Source organism: Cebus imitator, unplaced genomic scaffold (assembly GCF_001604975.1).
Source record: "Cebus imitator isolate Cc_AM_T3 unplaced genomic scaffold, Cebus_imitator-1.0 Scaffold158, whole genome shotgun sequence".
In the NCBI taxonomy this organism is placed as follows: Eukaryota; Metazoa; Chordata; class Mammalia; order Primates; family Cebidae; genus Cebus; species Cebus imitator.
Genome location: NW_016107473.1, coordinates 970,196 through 991,336, shown reverse-complemented (window position 1 = coordinate 991,336; position 21,141 = coordinate 970,196). Strand labels below are relative to the sequence as shown.

Below are 21,141 nucleotides of genomic sequence, written 5' to 3'. Positions count from 1 at the left end.
AAACTGGGACAAGCTATGGTCCATCTGGCTTTTCCGTTGGAAAAACTAGGGCTTAAACCGACATTCTTCTGTAGCTATGAATGAGCAGACATTTTGAACATTCATCTAACTTAACATAATATTCAGGATTCAAAAATAATGTACTTATGAAAAGAATTTAACACAAGAAATACAAAAATCAGGGAAAAAAATCCCTCTTTTACTAACAAAGAAGAGCCATGACTTAAAAAAAAAAAAAAAATGAGAGCAGTAAGCTTGTAGAGGGAAGAGTGACTTTGAGGAATGCAGGCATGGAAAGGAGGCAGACTCAAATAAGATGAGAAAACAGGAAATTCAAAATCCCAAATAAAGTAATTTTGCCTTAAATTGTGTTATGTTTAATAGTAGACTGCTGTTTCCTTTTGTTGATTTATGTCAGATAATTTTTGGCCTTTTGATTTATTTTAAAAGTAACATTGACTCTTGGTTGGCTATGGTGGTTCATGCCTGTAATCCCAGCACTTTGGGAGGCCAAGGTGGGCAGGTCACTTGAGGCCAGGAATTCAAGACCAGCCTGGCCAACAGAGAGAAACCTCATCACTAATACAAAATAAAAAATTAGCAGGGTGTGGTGGCACGTGCCATTAATCCCAACTACTCAGGAGGCTGAGGTACAAGAGAATCTCTTAAGCCAGGGAGGTGGGGGTTGCAGTGAGCCGAGGTCATGCCACTGCACTCCAGCCTGGGCAACAGAGCGAGACTGTCTCAAAAAAAAAAAAGAAAACAAAATTAGTAAAGAAAAATATTAGTCAAAAATTCTTTAAAAATAAGTATGAATATATTTATATTTTTTATTCATTCATTAATAAAATGATCATTTCATTAATCATTCATTCAAGAAAATAAATCCATTTTATATGTAGACATATATATAAAATGAATGGATAAAATATATTATTTCCATTAGGGATTTAAAAGGAGCATTGGAAGAAAAAAAATTTGTGTGTCTTTTCTTTTGAAAAAAAAAAAAGAAAGCCATATAAATTTAACGATGTATTTTTGATCTTTGATTAAAAATAATTAAATTTTTTCTAGAAGGATAAATATTAGAAATTCTCAAAGAAATTTAGCAGAAGGTTAAGCATCATTTTATCATGTCAATAATTAAATAGGGCTGCACAAGTGAAAGAATAGACATATAAATGACTTTTCAATGACAGATTTTGGTATTTCAAGTTAGAGGGATAAGAATAGCTTACTCAGCAGATAATTCAGGAACCAGGGTAACTGATTAACTATTTGGAACAAAATAAGGTTAGATTCCTACTTTATATATATCTTAAAATAATTGCATATAGAACAAGAATTTTTTGTTTTTAAAAATTTTTGGAAGAAAACATAGGTGAATATTTTATCTGAACTTGAGTTGAAGAATGCATTCAAAAACTAAAATTCAAGAAGAATCTATATGCTTGCTCAGCTAACTTTTGAATTGTCCTTCTTAATAAATACTTGGAACAAAGAAATTAAAAAGGAGAATCTATAGAAAAAACAGTGATAGATTTTATGTCATCTGTAAAGTTCTATAATATTATTTACAACAATATAAAAAGATATGCAAACCAGACAAAAATTTGCAAGATATGTGATAAACTAAAGAATACATAGAAAATTCTTGCATATCAGTAAGAAAATTATTATGAATAGAAGGAGAAAATCCATGAATAGTAACAAAAGTATAGGATATCAGGGAAAAAGTATTTGACAGAATCATGGAGAAAAATGGTTGATTTAGGATAAGTGGTCTGAGGTGCATTCATGTGTTACTTCATTAGTTGTATATATTTAATGTACTCTATATGCATTCAACTACTGATGCAGATTCAAAAACAAAAAAGGTGTTAGTTTAGTAAGGAGATATGCAACAACAGAAAATTCCTGTAAAAGGGGATGACAATAATGAAAGCATCTACAAATCTAATTTTAAAAAGTGGTACTATTAATCTGGGATAATCTGGGGAGACCTCATTTAATAGACCATTTAGCTATAAAAGTGTGATTATTAGAGTTTGACTATTAAAGTGAGAACATCTTTGGGGGCTTTTATTCTGCTTACAACATTTACGTAGAGTATAAATTCAAGATATAAGGCGGACTTTCACAGGCAAAAGAAAGTACTATTTTGAACGTGTCTGTGGGAATCCTAAACTGACTTCAAGTCAGTTTACAAAGTTAATATTCTACAGTGTGTTCAATGGTAGTACTACCTTTTATTCAATTGGATATTAACCTGGGGTCAAGATTAAAAAGAAAGAAATACAGCTCTCTCTATATGGAGATACCATGAGGTATAAAGAATTTGTATATAGATGTATATGGAGAAATATTTATGCCTATAGAAAGTTCTAAGGAATAACACACACACACACACACACACACACACACACACACACAGAGCTAATGAATGATTTTGGCAAGGTTTGAAGATACAAGATCAATATACAAAAATCAATTGTATTTCTGTAAGCTAGCAATGAGTGATCTGAAACTTAAATGAACAAACAATTATATTTCAAACAACATAAAAACATACTTGTATTACCCAAAGAGGTGTTAAACATGTAGGAAGAGGCTTAATACTGTATTGTTAAGATGGCAGTACTTTCCAAATGGTTGTCAGATTCACTGCAAATCTCAGCTCATTTGTAATAATCGACAAGCTAATCATAAAATGCACATGGAAATGCAAGTGTGGTAACAGAAAAATTCCCCCTCAAAGATGTCCATGTTCCAAATTCTGAAAATATTTTAAGCTACTTTACCAAAGGGACTTTGTAAACATGATTACATAAGGACATTTTTAGACAGGTAAATATCATGAATTATCTAGTTGGGCCCAATGTAATCCTTAAAAGGGAATGAGGGAAACATGAGTGTCATAGCTAGAGAGGAAGATGTAACGATGAAAGAAGATATCAGAGGAAGGGGCCGCAGCTAAGGAATGAGGATAGCATCCAGAAGCTGGAAAAAGCAAGGAAACAAGATTGTTGCCTAGAGCCTCAATAAGGAATACAGCCCTGCTAACACCTTTATTTTAGAACATCACCTCCAAAACTGTAAGATAATAAAACTCTGATGTTTTTAGGCGTAACTTTGTAGAAAGATGTTACATTAGCAATAGGAAACTAATATAGCAAAATACCCAGAACAGTCTAAATCATCCTGAAACAGAAAATTTTCTAGCAAACTATATTAATTCCGTGTTGTACTAGCATAAAGATAGACATATACATTTAATAAAATAATATCAAGCATCAATAAGTAAACCTTATATTTATGAGGAATTGATTTTTGAGAAGGATGCCAAGAAAATTCAATGGAGAAAGAGCAGTCTTGTCAACAAATAGTGCTGAGACGACTATACATATGCATGCAAACGAGCAAAGTTGATTGTAACCTTATATTACACACAAAGTTGATCAAAACCTAAATGTAAGACCTAGAAGTAAAAAAACTCATAGAAGAAAACATAAGCAAAATATTCATGACCTTGGATTAAACAATGGTTTCCTAGATATGGCACCCAATTACAAGCAACAAAAGAAAAAAAGAAGCTACCCTATGCTTAATTAAAACTAAATTTTTGTTCAAAATAAAACCAAGGAAGTGAAAAGACAACCTACGGAATGGGAGAACAATTTCGCAAATCATACATGTTATAAGAGATTTGTATTCAGAATATATATTTTACAACTAAATAATAAAAAATATAGTAAGCTAATTTTAAATGGAGAAATGATTTGAGTAGAAAGTTTTCGAGAAAAGATACACAATAGGCAAGAAGCACAGGAAAAGATACTCAACATATGGGTGATATGAGAAATGTAAATCAACAACACCACAAGGAGATACCATTTCGTACTATGATCGAAAAGAAAGTAACAGGTATAGCCGAGAATGTGGAAACAATCTCACGTAAATTGCTGGTGGGAATGTAAAATGATGCAGCCACGGTAGAAACAATTTTGCAGTTGCACTTTGGGAGGCCATGGTGGGTGAATCACCTGAGGTCAGGAGTTTGAGACCAGCCTGGCCAAAATAGTGAAACCCCATTTCTACTGAAAATACAAAAATTAGCCAGTTAGCCGGGAGTGGTGGCTAGCACCTGTAATCCCAGCTACTCAGGCGGCTGAGGCAGGAGAATTGCTTGAACCCAGGAGGTGGATGTTACAGTGAGCCCAGACTGTGCCACTGCACTCCAGCCTGGGTGGCAGAGTGAGACTCTGTTTTAGAAAAAAAAAAAAAAAAAAAAAAAAGAGAGAGAGATAGAAATTTAAAGAGTGTTCAAGTGACTGGACAATTCTACTCCTTAGGAATATCTCCAAAAGAATGAAAAACATGTCTACAAAACACTTGGACACAATTGCTTATAGTAACATTATTCGTAATGGCCATGAAGACAACCCAAATGTCCACCAGTTCATGAATGGATAATCAAAGAATTCTATATCCACACAATGGAATATAATTTAGACTTAAAAAGAATGAACTACTAATACATGATAAGTATAAGAATCATGAAAACATATAAAGCCGGACATAAAATGTCACATATTCTATAACTCTACTTATATAAAATGCCCAGAGAAAGCAAATCTAGAGAGGCAGAAAGTAAATTAGTGATTGCCAAGGGCTAATACAGGATTTTTTTTTTTTTCAGTGATGAAAATATTCTGGAATTGCCATAATTATACCACAATCTAATCACAGAGTTGCATCATTTTTAAGGGCAAATGTTATGGTATATGAATTATATCTTAATTTTAAAAAGTACAATAAATTAAAAACTAATTTTTTTCTAATAATGCAATATTATTTCAATATCACAAAATAAATTATTGTAATTCACTATATTAACAATATGAAAGAAAATCTCATCTCGATAGATGTAGAAAATATATATTTTTAATATGCAAACTAGGAATAGAATGGAATTTATTTAATCTGATGAATGAAAATCATAAAATCTTACAAAAATATTATAACTAATAAAGAAATATGGAAAGCTTTCCTTATGGGATCAAAAATAAGATTCCCTAGTCAGCTCAATAAGAAAAAAAAAAGTAAGAATTAGCAAGAAAGAAATACACTGGTCATTATTTGCTAATGACATTATTGTATAGGCACAAAACCTAAAATAAAACATTAGAATTAGTAGCTAAATATAGCTATCAGGATCACTGATTACAATATGAGCACATAAAAGTCTATTATATTTCCTTACACTACCAATAACCAATTGTAAAATAAAATTTTATAAATATATCATTTAGAATCAGTATTTTGTTAACTTCATAAAATCAACTGGAAAGTTTTTCTTTTTAAATATATTTTCAAAAATTGAAGAATTCTTCAAGTCAGTTAAATAGTTTTAAATATTTCTAGCCTGCAATGACAAGGTTCAATCTGCATGTGAAAATGGATACCTCTACTGATACTAGAACTATCCCATTATGGAAAATCATTTTTAGATATAAATGGCAGGCACCTAAGAATGACCTAATTTCCTGTGGTGTTCCTTTAAAAAAAAATTTCCCTAACAGGCAAATCTTTCTCTCTCTCTCTCCCTCTCTCTCTCTCTCTCTCTCTCTCTTTCTCTCTCTCAATTTAACACAGGCTTATTATTATTATTATTTGAGATGGAGTCTTGCTCTGTCACCAGGCTGGAGTGCAGTGGGACCATCTCGGTTCACTGCAACCTCTGCCTCCCAGGTTCAAGTGATTCTTCTGCCTCAGCCTCCCAAGTAGCTGGGACTGCAGGCACACGCCACCAGGCCCAGCTAATTTTTCTATTTTTAGTAGAGATGGGGTTTCACCATGTTGGCCAGGATGGTCTTGATCTCTTGACCTCGTGATCCACCCACCTTGGCCTCTCAAAGTGCTGGGATTACAGGCGTGAGCCACCGTGCCCAGCACAGGCTTATTTTTAAAGTTGCAATCAAAACAGATATGTACAAAGTAGAAAATTAAAATGACCCATCAGGTTTGTCTTAAAATTACCTACTGATAATATTTTAGTCTATGTCCTTATATGTGCTTTTATAGTGTGTGTTTATCCATGTGGTTATGAATATTTGTTCACAAGTGAGGGTAAATATACACATACACACAGACCTGTATGACAGAGACATAGGCAGAGACAGGAACAGAAAGGCAGAGAATCGCTGGGAAAGTAGAGGTCAGTTTAATATTGTGAGTATAAGATGCATGCTATTTTAAAATTGCTTTCATTTCTAAATTTAGATAGCATTTAGAACTTGATAAATACAGTTATTAGAAATCCGAGTTATCTACATACTTACATATCTCTGAAATTATCTTCCTATGTACAGATAAACATTAATTACAATTACCTACACATGTTGCTTGGAATTTTTTCCTCCAGCTGTTGTGTTAAAGCAATGATTGACACTTGTCTGCATATGATTTGGGAATTTAATATTTGGTTGAAATTCTCTCATCCTAAAACACACAGCTTGGAAATACACATTTTGTTTTCATACAACTGGGACGTTGCACATATACCGGAATTAAAGAATTAGAATTAGTTGGTACCCAGCTTGCATCCTTAAGCAATCTTTGTAAATACTATTTTTCTTATTAACGCTGCTTTCTGTTCTCATTATGTTTCAGCAGGGCACTCTCAGTAATTTAAAACATATTCTTCCTTCATTTAAATAGGCAATTTCCCTCTTTAAAAATGCTTGGATCTTAAATTAAGGTGTGGAAATGGAGCAAATAGTGCCAAATATTTTGACCAGCTATATAAACTTTTGCAATGCTTTTATAGGATGTCTAAAATAAGAAGAAAGACTTGGTTCTCATGCTTTTCACCAACCATGTTTACAAACAGTCTTCTTCTTTACTAGGTTTGAATGGCATATTTCATTTCACATATCCTTTGTGAGGCTGCTGCGAGAGCCTTAATATTCCTAAAGGAAAAAGCTCACCTAACTCAGTGTTTGTAAATGTCAGCTAGCCAAAAGATATTTGGAAGCCTATAAATGTTCACCTTTCTAACATTTGCTTAAAGCTATCTGGAATTAATGTTCTCCTCTTTCCTCTCCTCTTACCTCAAGAAAACAAAATCTGTATACAGAAGTTGACACAAAATATATTAAATAAGCCTGGTATTCAGCCCTCTTGCATTCAAGCAGGAATTACACATGTATGTAAAACAGAGGAAAACATCATGATAGTATTCGGTACTCTGGCTGTCAAATAACCCTTTGATCTGCAATTTTCTCAGTAAAACATATTTTGTTTATTTTGGATTAGGAGCAAGCTCTTGCATGTCTACCAGGATTTATTTGCCTGGTAAAGAAGCACTACACTGAAACAATGAACATAATGTGCCTTTTGCTATGGTTTTAATGTCCCCTTCAAAATCATGTGAAATTTAATTGCCACTGGAATAGTATTAAGAGGTGGGGACTTTAAGAAGTCATGCAGGCTGATTTTTTTGTTTGTTTTTGGATTTGTTGTATCCTAATTTAACAAAATCTGAGCCACTTTCATTCACTTTCTTTCATAATATCCCCATTTTCACTGCTGTCTCCTTCAGCCACAATGTTCCATTCCATCATCTAACCTTCATTTTGTAAAGATTTACTAAATCCCTTCTCTGTACAAATCACTTTATAGAATCTGAGTAGATACAGTGATTAGCATAGGGCAGCCCTCGTCCTTTAACATGACAAAAGCAACTTTTCCTATTTTTGAGACCTTGAGTATTCTGTCACTAATAGATCTAAAACTATCCAAGTTTACCTAGCACTTTTTTCATTAAACTTCTGCCTTCCTTTTACAAAACTTCAAAAAAAGAATTCCCAATTCAGTAGTGCTGTTAAAACAGATGTTCACATCATCCCCTAGATACATAAAGGGCAATCTCCTGAGTTCATACTTAAAATCATATCTTTTCATCCCCTGAGTATTGTTACCATTATCTCAAATGATCCTATAGTTACTGTCTTTAAAATTATTCCAACATAATAATTTGAATATGCAAAACACCACAGAACTTAAATAAAAGTAACTACCCTAGTCCCCTCAAAAATCAGTTCATATAATTTGTAATTTCAACAAATATTTGAATATTTACATATCAGAAACAAAACCGGCTAAGTGAAAACACAAAACAGATGAAAGATTAGGTAAATTAACCCAATTTGCAATTTTGAAAATGTAAATTTAATTTTTATTTAATAAATGATTTCTCAAAAAGTAACTTAGTAATAAAGGGAATTGTCAGAAATTTTGAGTCTTTTAGGAGTCGAAATATCTGTTCAATCTAAAACTAGGAGACACAGAATAAGAACATATGAAGTTTTAGCTAAATAGCCATGAATTATAAGGTTATTCTCTATTGGTTTGGAGTACTCATTTACACACTAATATTCAGCTTTAGGAATTTAGGGACTCATTAACTTTGCTAAACATGGAATTTAGGGTTTTTAAAAAACTAATTATTTCTTTACTATTTTTATATCCAAGTATACTCTTCTCATTACTCACAAAGGACAAATCTTCACCAAGCCCCAACCCCTGCAGTCAGGGAAGTAATTTCATTCAAACATCCCTTGAAAGCAATTATTTATGCTCTGCAGAAACTGGGGTAAATTTGTTGTGGTCCCATTTATTTTTTGGAGATTGAAGATTACATGTAAAATAATTTGAACACTTGATGAATAGACTCATAACTATTCGGGTAATACATTTTTTAAAAGTAGAGCAAAAGTGAATGATCCCAACCACATATCAAAGATAATTTGATCTAATTTAACTGACCCTTTGGGTGTTCTCAAACTGCTATTTTGATTTTTAAGAACACTGATCTGAGAGTTTCTTTCTGCATTCTCAAAACTTTCAGAACCAAAAATATTACTAACACAATTGGTTTTATTGAGAATTTTGTTGATTGTTGTATTCATAGGAATTACTTTAATTGTCTTTTCATGCTCTCTGCAAAAAAAAGGATCATTTTAAATCAGTGGTAAACACTTTTGTATTTGAAGAAAGACTCCTCTAGGTATCTTCTCTACCTGATATGTTCTATCTTTTAGTAATATGCATCATTTATTTTGCCACAATTATTGCAACTCAGTTGCCTCTGAGTTTTTAAAATCTCTAAGCTTCTCCTGTTTCAAGTTTCTTTACAACAGTGCTTGTCAACCTTGGTTGTACTGTCCCAATGTCCAGCCTGGACACCAGACCGATTACCTCAGAAACTCTAAAGGTGGAACCCAGATATTGGTAATTTAAAAAACTCTCAGGTGGCTTTACATGCACTTACATTTGAGAGACACTATTTAGAATAAGAAATAATCTCAGGCTATCTCACAAATTTCCTATTAATAGCCTAACATATTACAAGTGGCAAAATGGCATCAGTGAACATTTTTGCTATGAATACAGCTACATGTTTTGTTCTAGCACTGCTGAGATAGTTTTGTAAAACCTTTGTGTCTGTGTCCCTATACTTAGAAATTTAAACCATTAAATAGTGATAAAAGCTCTTAGCTATATTTATTCCAAAGCTGGAGCCTGCTTCTTCTGATTTAAAAATGGCAGCTCTCTCTTTCTCTCTCTCTCAGTCAAATTTGTTCACTTAATTATGTACCTAAAACAATTACAATTTGAAGTAAAGTATCACTCTTAAATAATGAAAACATTGATAACTTTCAGGTGAATAAAAAGTTATAGATCCCATTTACTTAGAGCAATTTATTAATACATGGAATTCCTAAGAGCATCATTTCTCATTAATAATGTCTTTACATGAACTCTCGTGTATTAAACTTTTGATGTTAACATTTATGGTGCCCAAACCTCCTTCATGTCATATCATTAAGCATTTTAGCTTACTAGTCAGCAAAAGTCCTTTTTATGGCTTATTATAGCTCAAAAGAGAACTATCTGATTTTGATCTCACCTTCAAGTTTCAGCTTTAAGTTCTTATTTATGTACTTATTTATTTTAAATCTGCTGCAGAGTTAATTTTCAAAATTCTCTCTTGCTTTATTTTTTTCAGAAATCTCTTTCATGGGCCCAAAGCATGGTAGGAGTATATAATACATCTTTCCTTTATTAGTAATATACAAATAATTTCTCAGAATGTTCCACTCTCATTTTTATCCTTATCATAACATCCTCAGTAGGCCCAGAGTGATTTTGATTTGGACAAGCCCTTTGTCATTTTCCTTAGTGGGACCTACTATACTCCGAGATTTTAAAAAAATACTTCAACATGACATTTTAAGTGAGTAAGAAATAAAATTAAGATAATGCGATTATTACTAATGATGTAAACCTAACTAGTCTTGGAAATGCAGTGAATCTCATGACTATCTGATTTATGGGACTTGGTTTCATGACATTCACCCATAAACCTAACCAGAAAATTTATTTTAGGCAAGCTGTTGGTACCAGGTTGCTAGGAAATGAATAACAGTGCAAATTTGATGTATTCTGTTTAAGTAAGTGTTACTTTTCATTTGGTAAGGAGGAGCAGGAAGACAAGAATATTATCTCCTCTAGAGAGTCTTTCGTGATTTGCTTCTGAACTCAGAATTGACCACTCTTTTACTATCTCTCCTAAGTGTGCAGATTTATATATTAAAGAATCCTTATGAAAAATTATTTTTCTTGTCTTCCTCCCCAAACTTCAGGGCAGTGATTTGATCTGACTCAAAACTGTATCTCTGGCAATTAGGGGTTCTCACTAGGTGTTCATTAAATGTTTACTGAATGTTACATTGCATATAAATTGTTCTTAACCAATAAAGAATAAGAGGAAAATCTTTTAATTCTCCTTGGAACATGAGATCAGAATTAGATCATAAACTATTATAGCATTTGAGACTTACTACCTGATTACAAACACTTTAACATGCAACTTGCTAGTCCACATTATTCACCAAACTCAAAAGTTAATGTTACTATTTTAAAACTCAATTCACCCACGTTTGCTGCCATTATGTGTATTCAATGTTCCGATAACACATGTCAAATTAGAGGGAATATCTTAAATACGAATAGTTTCATTGGAATAAAATTTGACCTTTCTGTAGTAGTAACTATTTTATGAGATTAGGCAAATTTATTGTTACTATATAAAAAATGACAACATCCATTTATAGCCAAACTTTGTATAAAAGAAACACTCTGATTTATTTTTAGCAGTGTTTGGGAAGTCTCACAAAGTTAGCTTTAAGTAACCATGTATAAACATTGGAAATAGAAGAAACCAATGCAAATGAATGTAAAAACAGTATTTCTTAGTAAGCAATCTAAACAAATTATACAAAGTATATCAATATGTCTCTTGTAGATGAAAATCTATCCTCTATCGCCTTATCAACAGTTATATAATCAGTAGTTATTAACTAATAACAAAATGTATGGGTTGATAAGAGTCTAACCCTCCAAAAAATAAGCAAGCAAAATTAATAGTGATTTCTTTCCTAATCATCTTAACATTTTCCTTTCTTTGACATCATTACTTGATCTTTTAAAAATAAGAAAGCTTGGAAGGTCTGGAATTTTCTTAACATGAAAACAGAAGCATCATTTAACAGATGTCATTACTTGAAAACATGTTAGTTAAAAAGAGTTGTAAATTATGGCTATTCTTAGCAAAATAGAATAGTAGGGATGAAAAAGATCTTATTTGTTTATTTTTCTTAAGGAAAACTTTTTTCCTTATTAAATATGCAGCAAAGCAACATATGGAAATAAATAGAAATGGATGAGGCCCACAGAGTTACTTGCCAGCTCATTCTTTCAGTTGGAGTTACGGATGTAAGGGATATCTATAGAAAACTCAAACTTCAGGGAACAAACAAGTCTTCATGGACACAGCCAAAGTCTGCCATTCCCCAAGAAAGCATGACTGTCCTGTGGCCACAGAGTCCATTTACAGCAGCATATGCTGCATGCCCATGCTGAAATCATGTTTCCATTTAATATTTCTAGATAATATTTAAAATATAATCACTAATGGAAATGATTATTAACTATTAAAACTTAATTTCAATAAGTTAGTTCCCATAAAACAGAAACGGCATTATTTTTCCTTACTGTTTGAATTCTTCTTTCCTATCACTAAGATGGCTGCCTATGTAAATGCACTATATTTCTTTGCTTTGCAAATAAGCTGTCTAAAACAAACTCTATAACTCAACTTCTGGCTTTGCTGTAAACCACATACTAGTTAATAGCTTAGCATGCCTGATTTGACTGGCATTTTCAAAATTGATTTATTTCACTCTGCAAAACTGATTAGCTCTAATCTTGCAAATGCAATAGGTTTCTCTTGCCATGGTTATTATTATGAAACATATAGATACGTTATGTCATCTCTTGGTTTATATAATTGTGATTTTTTCATTCATTTCCAAGAGAAAACCTATCCCCAAAGCAATAGGTTCTGCCATTTTCTATTAATGATAAAGTGCTATGTATTATCTTAACAGCAATCAGGCTACAAAGAGGGTTCTATACAAACCACCATAATCCAAACCCGGAAGTAATCCCTGGGAGGAACTGATGTGTCTTTAATTTTTGCAGTCGATGTCTTAGAATTTAAACATAGTTATCCTTGAGTTTGTGGTTTGCTTCTACTGCCTATGGATAGCTGCAAAGAACAGGCTAAACATGATAGACTTCCTGAATATTTTAAGAATATTCTGAATAATTAAGTAGGGATGGTGACAAGTTAGGCTGTATTAAGGTAACAACATCTCTTTCTGTTTTCTTTAATAATTGCTATTCTCAAATTGTAATTCTTTTTTGAAAATTGACTACAGCAATTTGACAAGTATTGTATGTATTTATACTTTACCTTTTAATTCTATATAAAATGACTTCTGTTCATTCACGTTGAAACTACATAGATCTGCTATCCTGGATAGTTACTTCATAGCCATATGAGCAAGTTATTTTGATAAATGTCTTTCAATTTCTGTGTCATTATCAAGTAAGAAAGAACTTTGAGAATTCTATATCTTTTTTTGCTGTTGATGAGAACCCTAATTAAGTTATACTTACAGAAATTTTGGAAAAGTATGATTCTCTGAGATTCCTCTTAGATTATCAAGAGGCAGAAAGGTAAAATAATGGGAAATCACATTTTAAAAAATCCTTCTGTTTCATACTGTATATGGTTATATGAGGAAAAATGAAATAATTTTAAGATAAGCTCAAATATTTTTAATTTTTATTTCAAATTTCAAAGAGAATGAATTATATTCAATACAAAAGTCATCTACTATGACTGCAATAACTACATTTTAATCAATAATTCATATATTTGTATTTGCATAAATTCCACCCATTTTCTCATTATACTATTGCAAGGTTCTTTGTATAGGACTCTGCTTTTAAAGAGCAACGAATAACAAAAATGAGTAATACACATTAGACCTGAAAAAATCATATCAACACTCATCTATATCAAATGTATTTATAATATTAAAAAACAATGAAATTCGACATAAATATGAAAAACTCCTTTGTGTAAAATGAGCAACTTTAAATTTTTAAATGGTTTTTTGTTTTTCAAAATCATTGCGCCAAGGTAAAGCAAAGCTCTAGTTGATGCGGGCATGTTGTGTAGACATTAGCAGTACAGCGCTCACTATACACTCATTGGACAGTAGCACAAGCCCCAGGAAATGATGGTTAACTTATGTGAACTTCACCTAAAAATATACTTACATCTTTATGCAAAGGTGAGTCTCCCAGCTAAGATAACATATTTTATATTTGCTGCAGTGGTAAACAAATCACAGCTAGGATGATGTTCTTCTAAATATTATTTATAGTAATGAAATATGAAAACATCTTAAAAGTCAATCTTAGCTAAATAAATAAAGGTACATACTTAAGAAGGGAAACTATCCAACAGTCATTATAAATGACATCATATATTGACATGGTAACATCTCAATAATATACTATTGAGTTAATTTAAAAGATTATACACAAAAACATATCTAGTATATTCTATTTTATGTAAAATAGTTCTAGTGTATAGGTGTATATAAGAAGAAATGGCTATATGTATTCGACATAAATAATGGTTGCCTTTGGGCAGCTGGATTGATACTAATATATATTCATGGATATTCGACAATGAATATCTGTTTCTTGGCCAACTGGTAAAAGCACTGATAATCTTTCTGCAATGACTCTGAATCTTTTTTTTTTATTTGTGCAAATTTATAAGGTGCATGAGGAAATTTGTTACTTCTAGATAATGTGTAATTATCCTCCAGATGTGTGCCGCACTGTGGAGACTATTTGTGGTCTTCTCATCTAAGACATTTTAAGTTGATATAAATATGAACATATTCTGAGCAGCTACAGTCAAGTTATAAGTAACCCCTCTGTGATTACTCCTGAAATCTGTATGGGAGAAAAGCAGGACACAATACAGTTCAGTAACAAACACATATACTAATGGTCAAGCGTTCTTAGGTAAAATATACCATTTTATGAGAAGAGAGCAAGGCAATTCAATTTTTTTATAAGCAAAAATGGAGACAGGTGAGATAATTAGAAAAACATGATAAAGCACAAAACAATTGCAAAGGCTCAGAGTCAATGGCTGTCTAATTGAGATGAAAGACCTTAACATTTGCTCCAATCTTTGCTTAAAGAAATAAATCTAAAGACCCAATTCTGGCCAGGTGTGGTAGCTCATGACTATAATCCCAGCACTTTGGGAGGCTGAGGCAGGTGGATCACTTGAGGTCAGGAGTTCAACACCAGCCTGGGCAACATGGCAAAATCCTGTCTCTACTGAAAATACAAAAATTAGCTGGGCATGGTGGCGGGCACCTGTAATCTTAGCCACTAGGGGGGCTGAGGCAGGGAGAATTGCTTGAACCCTGGAGGTGGAGGTTGCAGTGAGCTGAGATCATGCCACTGCACTCCAGCCTGGGCAATGGAGCCAGACTCCATTTCTAAATAAATAAATAAATAAATAAAGACCTAATTCCAATGTAAAGTACAGATTTGAGTGATAACAGTGAGTCAAGGTAGGTTTAAAATGTAAATGTAGGTTTAAAAAAAGTACCAGTCTGGCGTGGGTTATTGATAGCGGGCAAAGTTGTGCATGTGCAAGGATGGGCTGTATGGAGACTCTCTGTACGTTCCACACAATTTTGTCCTCAAACTAAAAATGCTACTAAAATAAAGTGTATTAATTAAAAAAAATTCTGGCCAGCCAAAGTGGCTTACACTTGGAATTCTATCACTATGGGAGGCCAAGGCAAATGGATCACTTGAGACTAGAAATTCAAGCCCAGCATGGGCAATATAGCAAGACTGTCTCTACAGAAAATAAAAAATAAAAATTAATTAAAAAAAATTAAAGACCCTCTTTTAATTTAGCTGTCAGAACCACAATAGTGGTTGTCTTCTGATCATCCCAGAGGATTCAACTGAGATTCAATTTTCTTCATGTGTCTCCAGAATTCATAGTCAGAACAGGGGGATGGAGTCAATAAGATCCCACTCAGTCACGTCTGCCATTTTCCCCTCTCAAAAGGAACAAAGAGAAGGCATCCTTCCAACCTGCTATTTCAGAGGCGTGGGAAAGGAATGAGACAGCTATACTATGCTTTCTTTCTCTTTTTTTTCTGTACCCCAATAAAACAGTCTACTTTACAGGCTAGACACGAAGGGTACAAAATTTGTTTGAAAAATACAAAGGTTGTTGCAGGGAGCTGTAAGTCTTTAATCATATTTCATGCCTTGTAAGGGTACTATTAGCCTCCAGATAAAAAGTAAAATTCAAACCATTATACCATCAGCCTGGATCCATGTTAAACAAACCAACTTGGAGCTTTCAGCAGGCTATGATGAAATACATGTCTAGGTACAGAAATAGCCCTGTGCCATAGGGAGATGCTGTATCATCNATAACTATTCAAGCTAAAGAGCCATGTTTTAAAGCAGTTAAGTAAGAGATTTTCTTATTGCAGAAAGTGTAGAATTATAATTTTAATTTTAATGTCAAAATAGATTTAAAAAATTTGAAACCAACTTCTGGATGCGGCACAAAAAAGCAAGAGGCTTGGAGCACATTCGTAAATTCAATGTACTAAAGAGAGAAAGAGTATTTGCTTAGCCAGTGCTGAGTAACAAGTTATCCCTAAACTTAGTAGCTTTAAATAACAACCATTTTAGCTTTTCTTGATTCTACAGGTTAGGAATTTGGGCAAGGCTTAGCTGGTTTTGTTATTCTGGTCTGTTTTAGGCTGGAAGATTAAGAATTCCGTTTTTCCCCCACATTTCTGTCACTTCATATGGCCTCTCTCAGTTTGGCTATCTTGAACTTCCTCTCTTCCTGGAGATGTCAAAACAATTGGATTTCTTACACAGTAGCTGGCTTTTATAAGGGAGAAAGAGGAAGTCACAAATCTATTGCCATCTAGACACGGAATCAATTGGCATTATTTCTATTCCACTCCATTTTATTTGAAAAAGCCAGTCACGAAACAAGTCCAGATTCCAGAGAAGGTTGCAATGGACCCCATCTTTCATTGACAGGCATGAGAAAGAACTGATGATCAATTTTTAATCAATAAAAGGAGGGAGTAAGGGGTCTTTACAGGGTATTTGACAAAAGCATCCGCTTCTACTAGGTAACTGAGGTTAATCAAACTAGAGACTGGTTTATGATATTTGAACTGATATTTTCCTCATTATCTGGGTTGGAGAGAGGATATGAACTTGATAACACTGCCACTATTTTAGAAAAGTCATGTAGCATATTATATTGCTTTCTTTTATATCTTGACAACTGTATATACCTATAAAAATGAAACAAAGAAATAAGCAAACAAAAACAAACAACCCAAAATGTATGCACTGAGTTATTCCAATTTAATTTGGATGGCGTTGGATCACTACCTTTTATTTTCCCACTTAAAAAATATGTTAACATGGGCCAGACGCTGTGTCTCACACCTTTAATCCCAGCACTTTGGGAGGCCGAGTTGGGAGGATCATGAGGTTAAGAGATTTAGACCAACCTGGCCAACATGGTGAAACCCTGTCTCTATTAAAAATACAAAAATTAGCTGGACATGGTAGCACATGCCTGTAGTCCCAGCTATTCAGGAGTCTCAGACAGGAGAATTGCTTGAACTCAGGAAGCTGAGGCTGCAGTGAGCTGAGATCACGCCACTGCACTCCAGCCTGGTGACAGAGCAAGACTCTGTCTCAAAAAAAAAAAAAAAAAATTAGTGTTGATGTAGTTACAGAAAAAAAAGCCACAAAGAAAAAAATTAATTCTCATTACCCTCGGTACAGAATATGTTCTTCTAAATGTACAGGTAAAAATTTACAAATGATAGAATTGAAAAAAAAAAAAAAAACCACGATTGTGGTAAACCGAATCATGCTACTCCTCCCACAGATTTTCATATTGTAATTTTAGAAACCTGTGAGTATGTTACCTCACATGGCAAAAGGGACTTTTCGGTGGGGATTAAATTAAAGATTTTGAGATGAGATTAACCTGGATTATTAGGGTGGCCCCAATATAATCCCAGAGGTCTTTATAAATGAAAGAAAAAGGCAAAAGTATGAAAGAGAAGGGTTGTGATGATGGAAACAGAGTTCAGAATGATGAGGTAAGGAGCCAAGGAAAGCAGGCAGCTCCTAGCAGCTGAACAAGGCAGGGAAGAGATTCTCCCCTGGAGCCTAAAGAAGAAACACAACCTTTCATTTTAGCCCCATAAGATCCATTTCAGACTTCTGATCTGCGGAACTATAAAATAACATATTAAGCCACTAAATTTGTAGTAGTTGGGTACAGGAACAATAGGAAACAAACTATTAATCATTTAAAAGGAATTTATAATTATTTTAAGTGATAGCTAACATAAACAAATCAATAAATCATTTAGAAACAATTTAAACTAATGGCACAAAAATGGTAGTTCACTAAAAATAGTGAACTACAATAATCTATTAAACTATTGCATCTGAGGTTCATAAATACTCTGATTTTTAAGTAATAATATTGATTGAAGGCATGCAAACTATGCTTTGAAAACTGCATCATAGATACATAATTCCTTTCTGAAGCATATTATTTAATCTACTTTAAAATTTTGAAAATATACACAGACACCCAATGATAAATTAAATGCACTTACTTTATTTTAATTTATGCAAAATACATGCAAAGTGTTTGGTTTATAAATTCAGGGATCTTCCCCTATCGGAAGGAAACAAGCTTTTCCATTCAAAATCATTTGATGTGACTGGGAAATAGGCTTTAAATGGTGTTGATTTACATATTAGAAAAGTTAAAAAATGTAAACTTTTGATATCTCAAGGACTTCTATTTGGCTTTATAGAAAATTCTCAGAAAAAGAGCATTGTGTTACCAAACAAAGCAAAACATGGTTCTCACAATTCTACATAAATTAATCTAGAGATAAAGTTTACATCTTGAATTTTGTTAGTAATTTTGAATTTATAATTTATAAACCTTAAAAATTTAAGAGTATAAATCCTTTAATAATCAATTACCACATCCAATTAGCCCATAAGCACTGAAATATACAACTGGGACAAGAGCTCGTTTCAAATCTCAAAATACAAAGTCAGTTAATTCAGAACTCCATCTGTGCCTCAGTCTCTAGAGTCTGACAAACAGCCTCCAAATTGTCTTCAGAGTTTTCATCAAAACAAGACACCAGTTTGGAATCTATTTTAACATTACTTGCAACATATAGGGACTCACATTGCATCTGGTTTGACTTTTCTCTAATGAAAGTTGCTAGCTGTTCTGTGTCAAGAAGGATGTAAGTATTCCCTAGAAATAGTGCTGTTATTTAGAATACAACAATAGAGAAATTGAATCCCCAGATCTTATATTTCCTATTCATAAAATTGTAATTGGCCTTTTTATATCTGTGTTACTCTTGAGACAGAGAATTAACTTTATGTACATATATGGGATACCCATAAAAGTCAGAATACTTCACATTTTTATTCTCCAAAAAGAATTAGAAATAAAATCAAAGCCTATTTTCTTTAATCTTGGGGATTTTGTACAGTTTAATGTTTCCTCTTGACGTGATATTAAATATCAGTATTATAAATAACTGCCCAGGGAAGAACCGCAGCATGATCTTTGCAATAGTATTGCAAATAGAGAAAAACGTCCTCACAAAAATTATGTTTCACTTGTCGGACAATGTCAACTCCTTGCAGATATCAAATATTTACATTGTACTTTGTCAAGTGTGCAGGTCCAGTTGTGTAGCTCATCAGGTTCAAAGTCTGGTTTCGCTAGTCTCTATAATGTGGGCTATAACTTGGACTCATTGACATCCTTTAAGCTACATTTTATTCACATAAATTGCAATTAAAAATGCCTGCATCAGAAATTTGGGAGGCATGAGTTCTAGGTAAATTAATATACATAAAATACTCAGCCCAATTATGGATTCACAGTAAATGATCAATAAATGATTGCTGATATTAAGAGTAATCAGAAAGAATGCACAGTATGTCAAGTCATGAAGAAGTGAGAGTTCCAGAGGCAAAAGTTGCCTTGTCATTTGTTGAGCTAAGAAAAGCAAGAATATAACTTTTTTTAGAAGCATCAAAAGTATGTCTTTGTCCTGTATCTTTGCTTGTGTGTGTGTGCTTAATAAACAAGTCAGAATTCATTCAGCATTTGAATCAGTGTCTACACACACACATACCTCCAAAGTAATTGATTATATTTAAGATGTCCATTATATTGTCTCCTCCATTCCTTCCTCTATAAGTAAAATCTATTTTTTTTTTCTTTAAGACAGAGTTTCACTCTTCTTGCTCAGGATGGAGTGCAATGCCACTATCTCAGCTCACTGCAACCTCTGCCTCCTGGGTACAATTGGTTCTCCTGCTTCAGCCTCCCGAGTAGCTGAGATTACAGGTGCCTGCCACCACACCTGGCTAATTTTTTTGTATTTTTTAGTAAAGACAGAGTTTTACCATGCTGGCCAGGCTGGTCTCGAACTCCTGACCTCAGGTGATCCACCCACCTCCGCCTCCCAAAGTGCTGGGATTACAGGTGTGAGCCATCACGCCCAGTCATGAAATCTATTTTTTAATTCTATAAGGCAATGAAAAAATATAAAAGAAATATATAACTTATTTATTGATACACATTAATATAGAGCAATGTAATGGTGTTCAGATATGTGTATATAAAATTTTCACAAATAATAATATAAAAATCAAAGTAACATTGTTTTAAAAAACAATAGGAAGAGAAAGAAAGAGGACTCAAGCCAAAATCTAAAAAGGAAGAAAGAGAAAAAAAGAAAAAAGATCTTGTGGACAAAGGTAAATTCTCTAGGTTGAAATTTCAACATTTTATGCAAAGAAGACAGCTTCTGGCATTGGCTTAGCACTTTCTTGGACCTGATCATTTATGCTCAGGCCCTCTGTTGACTAGAAACAGCAGATGAGGCCGGGCGTGGTGGCTTATGCCTGTAATCCCAGCACTTTGGGAGGCCAAGGAGAGTGGATCATGAGGTCAAGAGACCGAGACCATCCTGGCCAACATGGTGAGACCCTGTCTCTACTAAAAATACAATCAGTAGCTGGGTGTGGTGGTGCACACCTGTAGTCCCAGCTACTCGGGAGGCTGAGTCAGGAGAATCGCTTGAACCTGGGAGGTGGAGGTTGCAGTGAGCTATGGTGCCACTGCACTCCAGTCTGGTGATTGAGTGAGACTCCATCTCAAAAAGCAAAAAAACAAAACAAAACAAAAAACCAGCAGATGAAAGGTGAAGAGCAGAGACATTGGCCACAGAGAGAGGTGACCTTTGACGTAGGTGGGAGATAACTGGTATGTATTAATCTTCTGTGACTGATGTGCTAATCATCCCTGACCCCTAACATAAACAAAACACAACTTAGTTCCTCTTCCACCATCCCTGAATTGCAGCTTTATTCACCAGGCCTCCTTTTCACATGTTTCCGAATGGACCGTGAAACAACCACAGCCTTTCTGTTCAGTTTTAGGTAATTGAGTCCTATAGTCATTTTAAGTACAAGTTTAAATTTAAGTACACT

The 21,141-nt window shown here is 33.6% G+C and overlaps 1 protein-coding gene and 1 non-coding gene across 2 annotated transcripts in view; both read right to left on the bottom strand.

The window, feature by feature from the left end:
- The window catches only part of GPC5 (glypican 5), a 1,400,898-nt gene that overhangs the window by 737,345 nt on the left and 642,412 nt on the right, over positions 1 to 21,141 (bottom strand). The window lies entirely within an intron of this gene.
- LOC119473426 lies at positions 13,596 to 13,723 on the bottom strand. The gene has a single exon (XR_005202638.1). It is a non-coding gene; the product is annotated as a U4atac minor spliceosomal RNA (small nuclear RNA).